General features: G+C 40.8%; 1 protein-coding gene across 1 annotated transcript in view; it reads left to right on the plus strand.

Annotated features, from left to right (window-relative positions):
* Positions 1–2,422: 2,422 nt before the first annotated feature.
* The window catches only part of tafa3b (TAFA chemokine like family member 3b), a 141,736-nt gene continuing 123,221 nt past the window's right edge, over positions 2,423–20,937 (plus strand). The window contains exon 1 of the mRNA XM_073819573.1: positions 2,423–2,869. The gene's annotated coding sequence lies outside the window, so the exon portion shown is untranslated. The remainder of the gene's footprint in view (positions 2,870–20,937) is intronic.

Raw genomic sequence — 20,937 nt, forward strand, 5'->3', positions numbered from 1 at the left:
CATGCACAAACTATAAAAAGTATAAATACTCGTGCATAATCTCTTTTCTTCACGTCATTCTTATAATAATAAGTAACGTTAAATCTGGTGAAAACACCACTAACCAGCAGCCACGAACGGTGTCTATACTTTGCGTCATACTTGGCGTTATAAACATGATCGGATCGTCCTGAACTTCCGGGTGGGGTCGTCACGTGAAAGGTCATCACAAGGGTCATTCTATTTACAGCTAAAACATTATTAATTAATTTTACTAATAGTTCGATAGGGCAGGCTGTCGCGAATTCGTTCATATTCAATTTTTATATTATTACAAAAAAAAAAAAAAAAATCTTAAAAAAAAGGGCACTTTGATCACTAGGAGCCAAAAGGGCAGGTGCTCAAGCACCCTCCGCCCCCAACCCCCCCAATCCCCCTGCACGTGCCTGGGCCCAAGTGCACAAGTACAGTACAGATTGAAAGACATTTCACTAGATTCAGTGGCAATCATTTCGAATAGTATATTTGGCTCAAGGAATCAATAAAGCAGTCAAGTGCCTCTGTGACCTCAATTAAAATAAATATATTTTGTTACGGCTTTTAGTTTCCCACTAAAAAGACTCACTGTGTAACCTATGCGATATATGGAATACCTCATGCTTTTATGTGTTCAGTGAAAAAGGAAGGTAATTCATGCAAATGTGCGAGACCTCCAGTTAGTGGCTTTCTAAAAAAGTAGTGCAGTAACCATAAAACTATTTGAACTAAAACCCATTGCATTTGTGATTACAATAAAACATTTAAATAATATGATAACAAATACCAGTTTGCATCATCAGGTAGCATTATGGATTTCTGTATAGCTTACTGTAAAAGACTCATTGTAAACTCTGAAAACCTTGCACAGTTTAGGTGCATACTTTTAAACCAATCATTATAAAATTATTCTATTTTTTTCTGAATTGTGGTATTCATACTTCATTTAACTCAGTTACACCATCTTTTATTAGCATTAATTATTTTCACTTCATTAAATACTAGAATTGAACAGTTGAACAGTCAGAGCTGTCAAAATCCAGCCAAGGTACTTAAAACAAATCTTGATATATTTTCATATTTTGCAATTGTTCCACAAACTTTTTTGATTATTGCATAGTTATGTTTAACATTTCATTTAGCCATGATTTACAAATAGGACTCTGGACCACAAAAATAGTCGTAAGTAGCACGGGTATAATTGTAGCAATAGCCAACAATACATTGTATGGGTCAAAATTATCAATTTTGTTTTTATACCAAAAATCATTAGGATATTAAGTAAAGATCATGTTCCATGAAGACATTTTGTAAATTTCCTACCATAACTATATCAAAACTTAATTTTTGATTAGTGATATGCATTGCTAAGGCAATTTTCTCAGTATTTGGATTTTTTCCACATTTTTCCACATTTTTAGATTCCACATTTTTAGATAGTTGTATCTCAGCCAAATATTGTTCTATCCTGACAAACCATACATCAATGGAAAGCAGCTGATTTATTCAGCTTTCAGATTATGTATAGAACCCAGGTTTAAAAAAATTGTCCCTTATGACTGGTTTTGTGGTACAGGGTCACAAATATCCGATTTGCAATAATCAAAGCTAAACAAAATCATGCTAACAGGCTTTGTATATTCATCCTAAAAAATATAAGATAAAGCGATAAAAATTAGGAGACACAAACTTATTTTATTCATTAAATTATTTTATGGGTGAGATATCACACAACTTTAAGTTTTAATTAAATTTAATTTTGTTTAATTTGATTTAATTATTTTAACCCACTAAAATCTGAAAAATACAATACGAATACAATAAATGCTACTTTTATTTCCATATATTTGGAAACAGGCATCATCACAGAGAAACGGTTTCTGATTTTTTTTGTTAATGTGTTAAGAAAATTTTCTTTAACACATTGTAAATGTTCATGTGTTAAAGTAATATTTTACTGGTATGTTTATAAGAACTCAAATAAGTTGCCCTTTTCTTGGAATAAGTCTAATAAATCTTTCCTACTACCCTAAACTTTTACGTAGTTATTAGGTTTTTGCGTTTAAATGGCAAGTTTAGCTAAGTTGTATGCTACTCAGATGAACCTGTGAACTCAAATAAGGTTCCCTTTTCCTTGAATGACTTCTCAGTGAAATTTTTCCCCACTTCAAGCTCATGTGTACTTATCAAGTTTTTAGTGCTTTTAAATGGCAGGTTTAGCTGAGTGTCAGATGAACCTGTAAAATATTCAAAAACAACAGATAAGCACAGAAAGGGTAGAACCGACAGGATATCTGTCACAGACGCCGCTGAGTGGCGCTGATTCACTGTGCGTTGGGTTCTTTCTGACATCCCTGGAGAGCACGCAGGGAGCGAGTCAGCGCAGCACAGCGCTCCAGACCTTTGCCTTCAGCACCGGCAGATCCTACACAGAGCGTCTCCAGCGCGGACCAACACCGTGAAAACAAGCCCAACAGGATACTACGTGGGGTAATGGCTCCGGTACTAACATCTGTGTGATTTCTAACCCAGACGCAAAAGCGCTGATGTGAAGTTTCACGCCGCTCTCATTTGAGTTGAGATGAAGATCTGAGACGCTGCCAGAGAAGGAACTTTGCGTCTCCGCGCACCCGGACGCCCTGCGGGGACATCGGGCGCTTTTGTGATCAGAGGACTGAACTTCTTTTTTTGTATTTGTGGGTTTCTGACTCTCTCTGGCAGAGTAGATATAGGAGGGATCCTTAGGTGCGGATTGTTCAAGCCTCTCCGGTTCGTGGATGGAATAACTCATAATGGAAGGGCAATGAGACCCGTCTCTGCTGCTGGGCAATAATCCGGACCACCGCGCCAACAGGTATGCAGCTTTTGCTATTTATTTGGTTTGACACTTATATTTTACATGTGCTGAAATTTAATTAGTCACAACGTAGATATTCACAAAGAAAAACAGGATGGTGTTTGATATTCCACTGAGTTAAAAATCATTGATCAGTTTCATTGATAGTAAAACAAACGGGTGTCGTCTGTTTTAGTGATCCATGGCAGTTGCTTTAGTGAGTCATGCATTCTGATCGTGACCGGACGCGGGTCACTGAAACTTAATAGGTAGGCTATAGCCTGTGTGTAAACCTGAGAATCGTCCTGGGAGCTATAAAGCTGGACTATTTTGTGTCAAGCGTGGTTAAGGAATAATACCATAGAGTAAAAAGGGCAAGGAGTGTGATGAGTTTGCGTGTGCGCGCACGAGGGTGTGTGTGTTGACGGTGCATCGTCTTCTTACCGCATTAACAGTACATGCCATGTAAAAGTCAGGCTTACCCCAGTAAATCAGCTTACCCTGGTCGGAAAGGGCGCAAACAGAGTAAAGGTCTCTAGTCCCAGTACACGGAGCCTGGCACGCGCATCTAAGATGCGCCGTCACGCACACATACACGACCACCAACTCATTCAATCCATGTGAGGAGTGATGGGAAGTCCGAATCATTTCTGTGAGCAGTTTCCTCTGAAACAGTTCCTTTCAAATAATAATTAATAAGTTAATAAATGTTTTACGTCAGTTTAATATTTCGCTATGCCGTTTTCCTAATTGATTCTCCTCATTTTGTCCCAGTTCATTGTCTTAACCCCTGATTTACCTCATAAAATGACATTTGGAACTTAAATGGGTCTATATTTTGCATTTGCATTAAACAAAAGAGTAGCCAACATTTATTTACACTGGGCAAAAACATTTAGCCTAATTTCTAATTATGCTACTTCTTTCAGTTCATCAGTTTTCAAATCATTTTTAAGAACGGAATATCCCTTTTCTGTTAGCCATTTGTAAATTTTATGGGTCTGGCTTCCACTCTTATCCATGTCAAAACAGCTTGTTTTGCTGCTTGATATTGCAAATTACCGTATTATTTTAATGTATTATCTTAATAATGAACACAATGGTTTGTAGTGCAAACAGTTTTACTGTTTCCTGCATGTTGTTATTCTTCTCATTATTTCAGTATAGCAGCTAATAACCCGGAAGTCTTACCCAAAGGCTTACTTCCGCGTTAAGGAATAAGGTGGATATACAGTTCAAAGATGGTTGTCAGTTTGACTGAGTAGTTGAATAGCGAATCACTCAAATCGATTTTATTGAGCCGTGAACAAATCCGAACTGAACTGAACTGAATGATTTGAGAGTTAAACGAGACAAAAATACAATAAAACGTGCATGGGCTTCATAGCGTTCTTCATTTTAAGCTGTTTTTGCATCAGTAAATTGCACCAAATAAGATTGAGCATTTTATAAATCCTCCATATCACTCTGGGAGAGAGATAAAAGACAGGAAAAAATGAATACTGCAGAATATGGCCATATGAATTTGTAGTTGAAACTATAATTTCTGCTATAATTGCATTGCCTCGGCTGATGTGGTTGGCTGATATAACTCCCTTCGGGCCACAGTGCACGTTTATTCTCCTCCTAACAGAGCTGGTTATGTGTTCGCTATGAGGGAGGATGTTGTTGGGTGCAAAAGGCTTAGGAACACACAGATGCCCCGCTGATACTGGCTGCTGAAATAATCCTTTGTGAATCACCACTGAATGTAGTAGTTTATTTGATTTGGCTCTGTTGTGTGCAGGTCCTGGATCTGCTGTTAGAGTGAAAGTGGTTTAACCCGAGCACTGCATGTGGGACGGGCCCTCGCTATACTGAAACACTCACTCTCACTCACAGGATGGATCTGAAAGCTGTTGGCAATGTAAATGGTTCAAACAGGGCAATAGCGTCATGTCTGTCAAATGCAGTGATCTGCCTATCCTGAGACCCGGAGCAAGTTCAATTAGCCTGTAGATTGACAGGAAAGAGAGAGGCGCTCTATAAAAATGATTTACTAATCATCATAGAGAGAGAGAGAGAGAGAGAGGGAAGGCATTGAGAAAGCGAGAGAAAGTGTGCTAATTATATTTACTTGCACCATCTGAGGTGTAACATTTGTAGGCCTTTAAGAATCCAGTGTATTTTTAATGCACTAAACCTTTTAGAGATTTCTTTTTAGTCATAATCGTTCAGCTCTTTAGTGAGTTAGCACTCACTTTCCCCAAGAATTTGTTTGCGATGCTAATGTTTTGTTTTTCTGCTTGTTGGTGCTTATTTTCCTCTCATTATCTCATTACCAAGTTCATACACTCAAGCTGCACGTGTATTGTCTGGGTGTTTGTGTTTATGAAGATGTTTGGCTGCATTATTGTGTGTGTTTTCACAGGCTATTAACTGTGACAAAGAACTGTTACTTGTTGGAATGGCTGATGTCTGGGTCAGAGCGGGAATCTCAGGTTTCTGCAGCTGGTTTGGGTTTCAGCTAAAATGATTTGAGTGTAGTCAGCTGACCAGGCCCTGTTCATTCAGTCCCACTAATTTATCTAGTGTGGTGTGAATAATTCATCAAACCGTTCACAGAGAACCAGTGTGTGTAATTATGTTTGTGCCATTGTGCGTGTGCGACTCTCCACTCAGCAGCAGAATACAGCTGTCAGTCCAGTTTTAAAGTACTAAACACAATTACAATACTGCTAAAATGTTTAGAATAATTAATATTTCGCTCATCTAGGCTCTATTTATTTGATGAAAAATGTAGCAAAAATGGTAATAATGTGAAATATTATTCCAATTTAAAATAACTGTTTTCTTTTTTAACATGTTTTAAGTGTAATTTATTTCTGTGATGGCAAAGCTGAATTTTCAGCAGCCATTATACTTCAGTCTTCAGTGTCACATGACTCTTCAGAAACCATTCTATTATGCTGAAACTGTGACGTGCGAATAAAGATGAGGAAGCAAATGCAGGATGAAGTGAAATGACAGTTTATTGAAGATAATACAAACAGAGTGATGATGGTGCGATCTCTCAGCTGGGTGACACAGGGGTTAGATGGCTGGTGATGGTGGTGAGAGAGTCCGATGAGTGCTGTGGTGAATCCAGTGAAACACGAAGACAGCGACAACATCCACGACAGAACAATCCAAACACTCGAACCAGACAGAGCAAGACGAACCAACACAACGAGGGATCCGGGAAAACTATCAGACGAGGGAGAGAGAATGCTGTGAGTATAAATAGGCAGTGGTGATGAGGGACACCTGTGGCTGGCTGATTGGCAACTCAGCTGAGCGAGCGTGACAATCACATGACAAACGAACAAATCACAAGACCTGAGAAGACAGCGGATACATGAACCGTGACAGTACCCCTTCCTCTAGGAACGTCTCCTGACGTTCCCAGATTCTGCAACCTGTCGATTGAAATCATCGATAAGAGAGTGATCCAGGATGTCTCTGGCAGGCACCCAACTTCTCTCCTCCGGACCGTAACCTTCCCAGTCCACCAAGTACTGAAATCCTCGTCCCCTCCGCCTAGAGTCCAGAATGCGATTAACCGAATAGGTTGGTTCCCCGTCTACGAGTCGCGGCGGTGGGGGAACCGGGGCTGGCGGATTAATACGTGCAAAAAACACTGGCTTAATTTTGGAGACATGAAAGACGGGATGAATTCTCCTGTATACTGGAGGAAGTTTGAGGCGGACTGCCACCGGACTAATGATCTTGGTGACAGGAAACGGGCCAATAAATTTGGGAGCAAGCTTATTAGAAACGGAGCGGAGCGGAATGTTCTTAGTAGAAAGCCACACTTTAGAACCGACGACGTATACGGGAGGCTTTGACCGGTGGCGATCGGCCTTGGCCTTGGTGCGCGCTCCCACCCGGAGTAGAGCCTCACGGGCTCTAGTCCAGGTGTGATGGCACCTCTGGACGAAGGCGTGAGCAGAGGGGACCGCGACTTCGGATTCCAGACTAGGAAAAATAGGTGGCTGGTAACCTAAGCTACACTGAAACGGAGATAGGCCCGTGGATGATACTGGTAATGAATTGTGGGCATACTCCACCATCGAGAGTTGTTGGCTCCAGGAGGAAGGATTTCTGGAGACCACGCAACGTAACGCCCTTTCCAGATCTTGGTTGGCTCTCTCGGTTTGACCATTGGTTTGTGGATGGAACCCTGAAGATAGACTAACAGTAGCCCCCAGTAATTTACAAAATTCTTGCCAAAATTTGGACACAAACTGGGGTCCCCTGTCGGAGACCACGTCTGTCGGGAGGCCATGTAACCGAAAGACGTGATCCACCACAGTCACCGCTGTTTCCTTGGCTGAGGGTAATTTGGGCAAGGGAATAAAGTGGGCAGCCTTCGAGAACCGGTCCACCACGGTCAAAACTACCGTGTTGCCCTGGGAGGGCGGGAGGGCGGTAACAAAATCTAGCGCAATATGGGACCAGGGTCTCGAAGGTACCGGCAGCGGTTGAAGGAGCCCATCTGGAGGTCTATTAGAAGTCTTACCAATAGCACAAACCGAGCAAGCCAAAACAAAACTGCGAACGTCACGAGCCATAAGGGGCCACCAAAATCGTTGCTTGACCAAATGTAAGGTTCGATTGACTCCTGGATGACATGCTACATTAGAACAATGTCCCCACTGAATAACCTCGGACCGTAATTCCTCTGGCACAAATAACCGATTCGGTGGGCAAGCGGGCGGAGGCGTTACCCCTTCTAAGGCTGTTTTTACCTTCGATTCGACCTCCCATGTGAGAGTTGAAACGATAAGCGTCTCAGGAAAAATACTCTCGGGAGTGGACGGGCGATCGGAATGGTCAAAAATACGCGACAAAGAATCGGGTTTAACGTTTTTGGAACCCGGGCGGTACGAGAGAGTAAAATCAAAACGTCCGAAAAACAGAGCCCACCGAGCCTGCCTAGAGTTCAATCTTTTAGCCGTTCTAATGTATTCGAGGTTTTTGTGATCGGTCCATACAATGAAAGGTACCCCCGACCCCTCAAGCCAATGACGCCATTCTTCTAATGCCAACTTGACTGCCAACAACTCTCGATTACCAATATCATAATTCGATTCTGCAGGGGATAAACGATGAGAGTAAAACGCGCAAGGATGCATTTTGTCGTCTGTGGTTGAGCGCTGGGACAGGACCGCGCCAACCCCCACCTCTGATGCGTCAACCTCCACCACAAACTGACGTGATGGATCAGGGGTAATTAAGATGGGAGCCGAAACGAAGCGGCCTTTCAGTTTGGCAAACGCAGCATTAGCTGCGTCTGACCACCTGAACGTCGTCTTGGAAGAGGTTAAGGCAGTCAGAGGTGCGGCTAGCTGGCTGTAATTACGAACAAAGCGTCGGTAAAAATTGGCGAACCCAAGGAACCTCTGCAGGGCCTTGCGGGAATCCGGGGTTGGCCAATCTACCACAGCCTTTACCTTCTCTGGATCCACGCGCACCCCCTCAGGCGACAAGATGTACCCTAGAAAAGGAACAGACTGTGCATGAAAAACGCATTTCTCCGCCTTGACAAAAAGCCCATTCTCTAACAGCCTCTGAAGCACTCGTCGTACCTGCTGCACATGTTCCTGGAGAGACGAAGAAAAAATCAATATGTCATCCAGGTAGACATATATGAACTGATCGACCATGTCTCGCAGTACGTCATTGACGAGTGCTTGAAAGACCCCTGGGGAGTTGGACAAGCCGAAGGGCATGACCAAGTATTCAAAGTGCCCCCTGGGGGTATTAAAGGCGGTCTTCCATTCATCTCCCCTCCTGATGCGGACCAAATGATATGCGTTTCTTAAATCCAATTTAGTGAAGACCGACGCTCCCTGCAACCTCTCGAAGGCTGAAGATATCAATGGCAAAGGGTAGGTGTTCTTAACCGTGATATTATTCAGCCCTCGGTAATCAATGCAAGGTCGCAGAGATCCGTCTTTCTTCCCCACAAAAAAGAATCCCGCCCCCGCTGGTGAAGAGGAGGGTCGAATGAACCCGGCTGCTAGAGAATCAGAAATATATTTCTCCATAGCCTCCCTCTCTGGAACCGAGAGTGAATAAAGTTTGCCCTTGGGCGGAGACGTACCTGGCAATAACTCTATAGCACAGTCATAGGGACGATGAGGAGGGAGAGAAGCAGCCCGAGACTTACTGAACACTTCCTTCAGGTCGAGATACTCAGAGGGCACGTTACACAGATCCACCACCTTCTCCTGAAACATAGAAACAGAGACAGACGGACAAGCAGAGACAAGACAAGACTCATGACATTTAACGCTCCACTCAGACACAGACTGGAGCTGCCAATCAACCTTGGGGTTATGTTTTATGAGCCACGGGTGTCCAAGGACAACAGGTGCATGGGGGGAGTCCAGGATGAAAAAGGGGATACTCTCACTGTGATTGCCAGACACAGTGAGAGTGATGGGTTCTGTGGTGAGGGTGATCCGGGGAAGTAGCTGACCGTTGAGGGCGTGGACTGCGATGCTGTTGGTGAGGGGATGGAGGGGAACATGATTAGCACGAGCAAAAGAATAGTCCATGAAATTACCTTCGGCCCCGGAGTCCAACAGTGCAGTGCAGATGTGATCCTGTGTTTGCCATCTTAACCTTACCGGAAGGAGCGTGGAGGTCGAGGTGGATGAGGTCTTCTCAGCAGAGATCCCACCCGACAGTAGCCTCAGATTTACTGCCGGGCTGGGCCTTTTACCGGGCAGTTGAAAGCGAAATGTCCTGCCGCGCCACAGTACAGACAAAGGCCCTGGGACCTCCGCCTCTCCTTCTCCTCCCGGGAAAGCCGAGCTCTACCCACCTGCATGGGCTCGGGTTCGTCGGTGTGGCTGATCGGTTCTCTGCCGCTGGCTCGAGTTGACATTCCCTCCCCAGGGGGGAGCCGAGCGGAAAATCCCCGTCGCTCGGCTCGGGAGAGTCGAGAGTCTACCCGCAGTGCAAGGTCGATAAGTCCATTAAGGTTGGCGGGTAGATCCAGGGCGTAGATCTCCTTCTGAACTCGATCAGCCAACCCATGCAGGAACATATCCCACTGCGCTTCCTCGTTCCAATTACACTCCGCCGCCAGGGTGCGAAACTGGATGGAATAATCAGAGACGGAACTCCCCCCCTGTCGGAGCTCCGCCAACATCCGCGCGGCCTCCCTTCCTGAGACCGCGCGGTCAAACACCCTTTTCATTTCGGCGGCGAGTGTGGCGAACGAGGCACAACAAGGGTCTTGGTTCTCCCACACCGCCGAGCCCCAAAGTGCCGCCCTCCCCGTCAATAGGGTGAGCACGAACGCCACCTTGCCCTCCTCACTACAAAATGTACGCGGCTGTAAGGTGAAATGCATGGAGCATTTAGTGAGGAAGGCTCGGCATTGGTTCGGCTCACCACTATAGACCTCCGGCGGGGGAAGGCGGGGCTCTGGCTGGGTAGCGAGAGCAGATGTTCCGACTGCAGCGAGAGGGGCGGGCGGCGTGGGTGGTGTGGCGAGCGCAGCGGGAAGTTGCAATTGACGCATACGCTGGGTGAGCTCAGACACCTGTGTCACAAGAGCTCTGATGGCCTGACCGGAATCCTCAGAGCCCTTCTCCTGTTTCTCCAGCCGAGAGATACAATCCCGCATGTAATCCTCCAGAGTGGGCGGGGTGGTGCCTGCTGCTTCCATTGGTGGTCTGATAGTTCTGTGACGTGCGAATAAAGATGAGGAAGCAAATGCAGGATGAAGTGAAATGACAGTTTATTGAAGATAATACAAACAGAGTGATGATGGTGCGATCTCTCAGCTGGGTGACACAGGGGTTAGATGGCTGGTGATGGTGGTGAGAGAGTCCGATGAGTGCTGTGGTGAATCCAGTGAAACACGAAGACAGCGACAACATCCACGACAGAACAATCCAAACACTCGAACCAGACAGAGCAAGACGAACCAACACAACGAGGGATCCGGGAAAACTATCAGACGAGGGAGAGAGAATGCTGTGAGTATAAATAGGCAGTGGTGATGAGGGACACCTGTGGCTGGCTGATTGGCAACTCAGCTGAGCGAGCGTGACAATCACATGACAAACGAACAAATCACAAGACCTGAGAAGACAGCGGATACATGAACCGTGACAGAAACTGCAAATTGATTTAATGTGCACCTGTTCTCCTCAAGTGTTTGGAGTGCAGTGAAAAATGAAATGTAGAAAATGATTACTTTATTTTTTACTCCTATAGTGTCAAGGTCTGAAAAGGAAGTTATGTAAAATAAATGACTAGCAACTATTAAATAGACATCACAATGCTGTCAGAATGTTGGCAGAACAGTCTCCTGTGGATCTGCAGTTTCTTGAATGTGATGACTACAGGTAGAACTGAGGAAAGATTCAGTTTAGTTGGCTGTGGTTGTGTGGTTTTGTTGCCAGAGATGGTTTATAAGTGTAATGAGGTGTTTTATGCATTAGTTTTCATTAATGTTGAATTTGCAAGTTTATGACCTTTGATACACTCTAAGAAAAGTCTATAATATATGGCCCAATGTACTGTAATGTGATTTCTGTATTGATTTCTCACAGGAGTTTTACACATATGTGACCCTGGACCACAAAACCAGTCAAAAGAGTTTTTTAAATTGAGATTTGTACATCAGCTGAAAAAAATCAGTTTTTCATTCATGTATGGTTTGTTAGAATAGGACAATATTTGGCCAGAGATACAACTATTTGAAAATCTGGAATCTGATAGTGCAAAAAAATCAAAATACTGAGAAAATCACCTTTAAAGTTGTCCAAATGAAGTTCTTAGCAATGCATGTTACTAATTAAAAATTAAGTTTTGATATACCCTACTAGTCAAAGTTTTGGACACAATTCCCCATTCTCTTTGATGAGGAAGTGTGTCCAAACCTTTGACTGGAAGTGTATTTATGATAGAATATTTACAAAATATCTACATGGAACATGATTTGTACTTAATATCCTAATGACTTTTAAAAGAAAAATCAATAATTTTGAACCATACAATGTATTTGTGGGTATTGCTACAAGTATATGACTGGTTTTGTGGTCCAGGGTCACATATTTTAAATTAAGCATTGAATTGTTTTGTATTTTAGGGTTAGAGGATATGACTGTTTTTTTCTACAGTGTATGCCTTCAAAACATGTTGTCAGTGTAATGATTAAATCAAATGATTTATACAAAATTAGTTGAGTTTAGAAGGTAATTTCGCAATTTGGAAGAAAGAATGGAGTTTAAAACTTCTGAATATTTATGCATGAAAGTTTCATGCCCCACATATTGATGATTGGTTATTTTCAGTAAATTGCTTTGTGTGCAGCTGAGCTGTCTGCCAAAGTGTTGATTAATGAGAGAATAACAAAACACCAGACAGATGAAATCTGCACCTTCAAAAAAAAAACCTCATCCTACTTTCAGATCCCATCATGTGGAATCACACAGAGAGGATCTCCCAATGAGAAAATAAAGGCAGCGATGACCACAGCTTCACTCTTCACCTCAGAGTTCAACAGACCTTGGCTGAGAGACGGAGAGAGAAAGCACTTTATTACTGCAGTCTCACCCTCCTTTCTTTCATTCAGTCATCATTTCTGTCTCACAGGACAAGATTAACATTACTGTCATGACACAGCCTCTGCAGGAATCAAGAGCTAGAGAGAAAGAAAGTAATAGAGAGTAAGTGACCCCCAGTGTTTCCCGAGGTGAAGCGTATAAATGGATGACTTGTTCAGTAACAGGGTGAGCTAGGTGGAGAGGTTGTGTGTAAGCGTGCACCTGTGTGTATGTGTTTGTAGGCTGAAGTATTTATTTGTTGAAAGAATTTTTATTTTCCACTGAGAGACAGCCAAATAAGTCCCTAAAAAAAGAACAGATAAACAAACGCAATAGAAATACCCACAGGAAAACGCTACTCTTTTAACGCTCAGGAGACTTGATGTTGTGCTTCATTTAAGTATCAACTTTGTCCAAAGTGTTTCTCTTAAAACAAAAATAAAAATAGAGGCATATGCATATGGTATCTTGCCACAGTGATGTGATATTATGCGAGTCTTTCTCATGAGAAAAATTAGAAACAGGAGACATAAGCAAAAGTCTACATTTTATCTACATCACCACAGATTTTTATAGTAAATTTTGTTGTACAATTTAGAGAAATCTACTAAAATTAATGAGAATGTACAGTGGTAAAAAAAGTGTTGGCCCCCTTTATGATTTTTTTTTTTTGTGCATGTTTGTCACACTTTAATGTTTCAGATCATCAAACAAATTTAAATATTAATCAAAGATAACACAAGTAAACACAACATGAGGTTTTTGAATGAAGTTTTTTATTATGAAGGGAAAACAAAAATGGCCCTGGGTGAAAAAGTGTTTGCCCCCTAAACTTAATAACTGGTTGGGCCACCCTTAGCAGCAACAACTGCAATCAAGCATTTGCAATAACTGACAATGAGTCTGTTACAGCACTGTGCAGGAATTTTGGCCCACTCATCTTGGCAGAATTGTTGTAATTCAGCCACATTGGATGGTTTTCGAGCATGCACTGCCTTTTTAAGGTCATGCCACAGCATCTCAATAGGATTCAGGTCAGGACTTTGACTAGGTCACTCCAAAGTCTTCATTTTGTTTTTCTTCAGCCATTCAGAGGTGGATTTGTTGGTGTGTTTTGGATCATTGTCCTGCTGCAGAACCCAAGTTCCCTTCAGCTTGAGGTCACAAACAGATGGCTGGACATTGTCCTTCAGGATTTTTTGGTAGACAGCAGAATTCATGGTTCCATTTATCACAGCAAGTCTTCCAGGTCCAAAGCAGCAAAACAGCCCCAGACCATCACACTACCACCACCATATTTTACTGTTGGTATGATGTTCTTTTTCTGAAATTCTATGTTAATTTTACACCAGATGTAATGGGACACACACCTTCCAAAAAGTTAAACATTTGTCTCATCAGTCCACAGAGTATTTTCCCAAAAGTCGTGGGGATCATCAAGATGTTTTCTGGCAAAACTGAGATGAGCCTTTATGTTCTTTTTGCTCAGCAGTGGGTTTTGTCTTGGAACTCTGCCATGCAGGCCATTTTTGCCCTGTCTCCTTCTTATGATGGAGTCATGAACACTACTTTAGATGTTGTTGTGGGGTCTTTTGTGACCTCTTGGATGAGTTGTCGCTGCGCTCTTGGGGTAATTTTTCACACAGGGCTATGTGGGTTTGGATTTTCTTTTCCCTTCATAAAAAACCCTTCATGTAAAAACAGCATGTTGTGTTTACTTGTGTTATCTTTGATTAATATTTAAATTTGTTTAATGATCTGAAACATTAAAGTGTGACAAATATGCAAAAATATAAAAATCAGGAAGGGGGCCAACGCTTTTTCACACCACTGTAAAATAGAATAGACCATTTTCATTGCAGATTTAGGTATCTTGCCGCAGTGACACATGAGATTGAGTGTTTTTTAGGAAAGCAGGAAGTCTACATTGCATCTACTTTTAATAACATTGCCACCGTTTTTATAGTAAATTTTGGTGTAAAATCGAGAGAAATCTACTAAAATAAATGAGAATGTAAGTCTTTGTATTGAGTCATTCTACGAAACGGGTGCCATTTCCACTTTGCAATTGTCAAAAAATTCATTAAGAACAAACTTTCTATAAAAAAGACTACAACTTGAAAGACAAGTTAAACCTCCAAAAAACATATTTTCCCACCTCAGGCACAAACTCCTTATTAATATTATCCTTTTTCTTCAGGCAAGGGCACCTTTCTTGTACCACCCCGTTACGGACGATATGTGTGCCATTAGAGTAGTAAAACATGAAATATATTTTTAAAATGTTACGTTTTCCTAATAATGAATTGTCTCCTTTTTGCAAACCATCAATAGAGAGTCTGTAATTTAATAACAAATTTAATTGTTAGATTTTTAATATTGAAAAATGAATTTGACATTTCAATGTCCTCACTGTTTGTGAAAAAACAAATTTACTCAAAAAATACAAATAAACTGGCATTTATTTAATTAGTCCACACAATAAGAATATCATATACAGCATTAAATCAAGTAACATTTTATTTTATTTATATAACCTTTTACAAAATGACCCTGTGACGGGGTGGTTCACTGTGACGGAGTGGTATGGACAAAGTGTTTCTCTATATGAACAGCTGGTTTTAAATATTGTGCATACATTTCACAAGGGCATTTGTTTCATCTGTATCCATGATGACCCCAGGATAAAGGTCATTGTCATATTTAAATCACACACTACTTTCCAATTAGATTTCCGCTTTCCCAATCAATTGGTTCAGTTGGCACCTTTTGGGCTGTTTTGTTAAGAGTGAAATGCTGTGATAGTGAGTGAGTGAATGAGAGAGTGAAAGAGATTGTGAGAAAGTGACATAGTGAGTGAGATGGTAAATGAAAGAGATAGTGAGTAATATGTGTGTGAGTGATATAGAAAGTGAAAAAATGAACCAAACATGTTTATGTTAACAGAAAATACTGATTAAAAATTGATTAGCCTATATTTAGGGTGGCTATATGTGCCGGTCATACGGGACACACCCTGGCCACAATTTAAATATTGCCTAAAACACCTGAAGTAATTTGACCAATAACATAAAGTTATTGTACAGAATCGACCAATCGTGGTGTTGCATTTGAGAAGGTGAGATCTACAGAAAACGATCAAAGCAATGCAAATGCACCTGTTTGTTCATTTGATTCGAAGCATTGCTGCGCACCAATAAAATAAACATCAGTATGGTCAACCTATCTATATTAGAATCCTATATTAGAATAGTTTCACACATTTTCTCATTCAAACAGGAAGCAGAACCACCCCATCACATCCATTACCACCCCGTCACAATAAAAAACGTGACGGGGTGGTAAATTTCATCCCAAAATGGCCACAGATCTCCCATGTGGTCAAGTTACTCACCTAGCATGCATGCATTTAATCTGAAATTTGATTTTCTTTACATTAATAATGTAAAAGAATTAATAAAAAAACAGTTTTCCCTATCTACTTTGCTTGATGGGGTGGTAGGGTTAAGCTTGACGGACCCTGTCTAACATGAAAAAAGCATCAAATAAACAATGTAAAAGAATGTCATTATTAGCCTACTTTTGTTCTTGGTGTCTAAGGCTCAAATGATGTCACTTCCTCTTTGTGATGTCATTTAAAGCAACAGTACATTAATTATAGAAAAAACAAGTTAGCGTGACGGGGTGGTATAAGTTAAACTGCGGGACACAAACAAATCATAAAATATTTACAAAAAATTATATTTTATTTTGAATAAATATATCTTATGTAAACAGGGACACACATATAATGCTGAAAATAATAAAAGTTTGAAAAAAATATATAACTTATTTGGTGATATTTTAGATCAAAATATCATGTTGGTCAACACGGACATGTGAAATTGGCTATGTACTAATGAAAAATGATTAAAAAACACTATGTTATTTTAGCTTTAAGCTTTGAAAACACACTTTAGGCCTTAAGCATCTCATCAAACGTTGCGGACACAAATGGCACCCGTTTGGTAGAATGACTCTATCTCTCGCCTCCCCTGAGCCCATTGAGTTTTAACAGACCCCGTAAAGTGTGCAGTGAGTTTGTAGGGGGGTAATTGAGAATAAACTGGGGAAAGTCATTATGATTAGATATGACTGGCTATGTTCGCCTGTGATTGGTTCATGGAATAAATCCTTCCTCTTGTGTTCATGCGCATTCACAAATCAGTTAATGGGAAGACTCGTTTTAAAAAGTAAATAAACAACTCAGACACTTAGACATAACCACTTTGTTATGCCAAAATAAGACTTAAAATGGTATGAAAACATGATTTGTGAGTTTCTGGTGAGTAATCAGCTTAGTGAAATTTAATTAAATCTCTGTGTCAATAACCAATATTTAGCTTTGATGACTGGTAAATGCAAAAATAGTTAAAAAATTAACTATTAAAAAGAATAGCTGAACATAAGTTCAAAATAAAATATATTGTTTGAATTGTTACTGCCTTGAGTTATTATTTGAATGAATGTAAAATGCTTAAAAACACTAACTTGATGAGATTCACACTTGGCTTTAATAAGTAGTTTTTGTTGTTGCTGTTGAAGTATGAGTGATGTTTACGTCAGGACTCATTACTTACGATTGCTCAAGTGTTACCGTTGTACGCATCTTGTGATCTAGTTTGTGTTTGAGTGTGTGTGACTATCATAGCAGGTTTGTATTTGGTGCTTCTGGCTGAGTTTCACTCTCCGGGTCCCTGATGTCGTGGCTACTGATCTCGTTTGCCAGAATTCAGGCAAAACAAGCACCTCTGAGCCTAATTACACCCAACCCCCTGTCTGATGTGAATTTTCACATAACACAACACACATACACCTTGTGGATCAGCCAGAATGAAAGCAAACAGTGGTGAAGGCTTGCTGAAGGATGATGGATAAGAACGGATCCACCTTTGAGGCTTATTTTGGGGTGAACACACGTGGGTGTGACGGCCATCAATCATTCAGTCTGAGGACTAACCTGGACTCAGTCAAGCTGTAATAAACAGCACGGAAGTGACCCGCTGTACCTCTCTTTCTAACTTGTTTGTTTGCTCTAATACTTCATAGTTTGATTCTGTCTGATTTTCCCGTTTTTGTTCTTATCTTTCTGCCAAGGTGGCAGTCCTGTTTTCTCCTCTCTTGTATCTTGGTGTGAGACAGCTTTCACTCAGAACAATTTGTTTTTGGTAAACCACTAGGTTTTCTCTTTGTCTCTTACTGTGTCTAGTTTTTCATTTTCTCTTTCTCTCTTTCGGTCTTCTCTCTGTTGTGAGGGTGTTATGGGAATTCATGCTGGAAAGAGGACTTTCTGCTTCAGGGCTGAAAAAACAATGAATATCATCACTTTTTTTCTCTCACCTCCTTTTTTCTTTACATTGACTGTGTTTTTCACTCTTTTGTCTCATGTGTGCATAATTCCAAATGAATCAGATATTTTTTTGTCATATCAGTAGTAACATCACTGCATGCATGGATAATTTTGGTTAAGTGAGTTCTGGCACTTCAGTTCATTAATTACAAACACGAAATTGCTTTTATCTCTTGATCGGGCCTTAATTAATGAATCACTTGATTCATTATTTGATGCTTCTCTCATTCAGAGTGACTCAGAGTACATCCAATGCCAAGGTGGCAGGATCCCCCCTGAGGAATGTAGGGTTAGAGTTTTTAATTAAAGGCAGAATGGTGATAAACTTGGGCTTGAACCTGCAATCTTTCTGTCAGCATCGTAGATCCTTAAAGGATAAGGTCACTTCCAAGTTTAGACGTGACTAAATATTTTTGGGTTAGTATTTGAGTCTAGATGACTTCATTAATTTATTTTGTTCTGTCTCTCATTGAGAGTGTTCTGAATGTGTAATGTATAACATTCTGGGGTTGAATGACTCAAGCTCGGGGTCATTCCGCAGAGGATTCTCATGATTACTAGTCCATAATTACGCTGATGAGAGACCGCTATTAACAGCACATTCGTTCACCCGTCTCATCACTGCAGACCTAACTGATCACATGGTTTCTAGCTCGGTGGACAAAGCTGGGAATCAAAAGTCTCTGTAAATGGCCAACTGCCTGAATAAATACTTTGTATTTATTTTATTTTATTTTTTAATTTAAGCTTGTTTTGTTTTATGTGAGGCCCCTCTTATAATAAACAAAATAAATTCTTTTGTTTTGTTTTGTTTTGTTCTGTTCTGTTCTGTTTTTTTTTTTTCTGTTCTGTTTTGTTTTGTTTTGCTGTTCTGGCGCCTGTTTCATAAAACAAGTTTACCAAATAAGCCAGGCTTATTTCAGTTAGTCTGACTTACCTTGAACAAAATCATCTGACAATAAGTCAGACTAACTGAAATAAGCCTGGCTTATTTGGTAAACTTGTTTTATGAAACAGGCCCCTGGGCCTCTGGTAGAAAAATAGGCCTACAACATTAAAGATCTGGCAGTATATTTAACAGTGGGCATATTTGCACCAAACACATCTCGTGGGTTTGCTGCCAAAAGCTCTTTTTTATTTTATTTTCATTTGACCATTGAAGCCAGTCCTGTTTGAAGTCCCAGTCATGTATGACAACTTAGTATGCTGGAATTTGTTTTTGGATGAGCAAGGAGGAGTTTTCTTGAAACCCTCCTGAACTATATGTGGTGATGTAGGGGCTATTTGACTGTTTTTTTATAGGCTTTCTAACCCCAAAACTTAACTAATCTCCAGCTGTGATCCTTGGAGAGTCTTTGGCCAATCAAACTCTCCTCCTCATCATGCATTAGGATGATATAGACACATCCACTTCCAGGCAGGTAGATTTGTAACATATTTAGTTGACTGGAACTTGAAATTGGGATTTTCAATTCCTTAGCTCTTTTCTTACTCCCATCTTCTATTCTGTGAAGCTTAACAATGTTGTTCTGCACTTCAGAACTATATTCTTTGGTTTTACTCCTTGTGATGGATTCATGTTCATGCTCAATAGCATGCTCCTAGTCACCCTGGGGGGTGTTCCATAAAACAAATTTACCAAATAAGCCAGACTTATTGTCACTTGATTTGTCTTAAAATAAGTCAGACTAACTGAAATAAGCCTGACTTATTTGGTAAACCTGTTTTTTATGGAACACCCTCCTGGTGTGCTAAAAAATAATAATGAATGGAATATACTTCAGAGATATTTTACTCATGAGAATTTCTAGGGGTGCCAATAATTGTGGCCAACATGCATTGGATGAAAACCATTCAGTCACAGGTTCTTTAAAGAACCATCTTTTTCTTACCTTTAAATAATCTGAAGAACCTTCTTTTGTCGCAAAGAACCAGAAAGGTTCTTCAGATGTTAAAGTTTTTTTATGGAACCATTTTGACAAAAGTGTTCTTCTATGGCATCGTGAAGCACCTTTGTTTTTTATTAACTCTATGAACTCCACCCAGCTTCCATTGTTTATTATATAGTTTACTGACATATATTGTTTTCTGTTTTCCTTCCAAACACTGTTCCTGTATTGACTGAGTGCTTTGACAATATTGTCTGGAAGCCAGCCATGGCCATAAAGCACACTGAATTGAAAAACTCAGATAGAGTGAATGCTGAAAGAGAGAAAGAGTGAGAGAGAGAGAGGCTGGCTAACTCACTGAAGCGTTGCTACGTACTGTCCTCTCCTTTTCACTCTCACTCCTGAACTAAATCCACTAAAAGCTTAAAACTCTTGCCTTCACCCTCCCTTTCCATTCCTCAAATCTCTCCTTCTTGAGTGCAGCGGAAACCTATTTTCCATCTTTCCCTCTGTGACCTCTCTGCTGAACACACCCGAACGAAAAGAGTGAAGACAGAGAAAATGCTGAAGAAGAAGGAGGAGATAGCAGGTCTCCAGCAGGGATTCATGCATCAATTAATGAGTTGAGTTTGGCTGCAAGTCCAACCAAATCTACAGCTCATCGCAGTGTGTGTGTGTGTGTGTGTGTGTGTGAGAAAGAGAGAGAGAGGGCAAAGAAATGTGTTTGACTGGCAACAGTAGTATATAAATAATTCAAGTTTTAAAAGTTGGAATGAACTGGCATATGGGGTGTTCTATGTGTTTCCATGAGGAAGACTCTCTAAGTGCCCCAAAAACTAAGGAAGCAGGAAGCTGGCAATTGTAGACAGGAAATTAAAACTGTATCTGCCTTAGTTTTGAAACACTAGCGCAAGATTAGATGACAAAGTCAGCATTTAACCTCAATTTTAAGTCTGACTACTCCACATGATAATCTCTTACTGAGAATTTACAGTCTTTAAACACATATTTTTACAATTTAAAACTGAATTTTAATTAGAAACTGACAAGGACACACACTGATTTTTATAGATTCTGACTGCTGTTTCACTCACATTTTTTACAGCTGATATTCTGTGATGTACATACTGTCATGTCATGTCACTATAGCTGTAGGCCATCCAACGAACCTTCTCAGTGACACACCAGACGAATGGAAGACAGACAACGGGGGGA

Source organism: Garra rufa, chromosome 15, assembly GCF_049309525.1.
Source record: "Garra rufa chromosome 15, GarRuf1.0, whole genome shotgun sequence".
NCBI classification, from domain to species: Eukaryota; Metazoa; Chordata; class Actinopteri; order Cypriniformes; family Cyprinidae; genus Garra; species Garra rufa.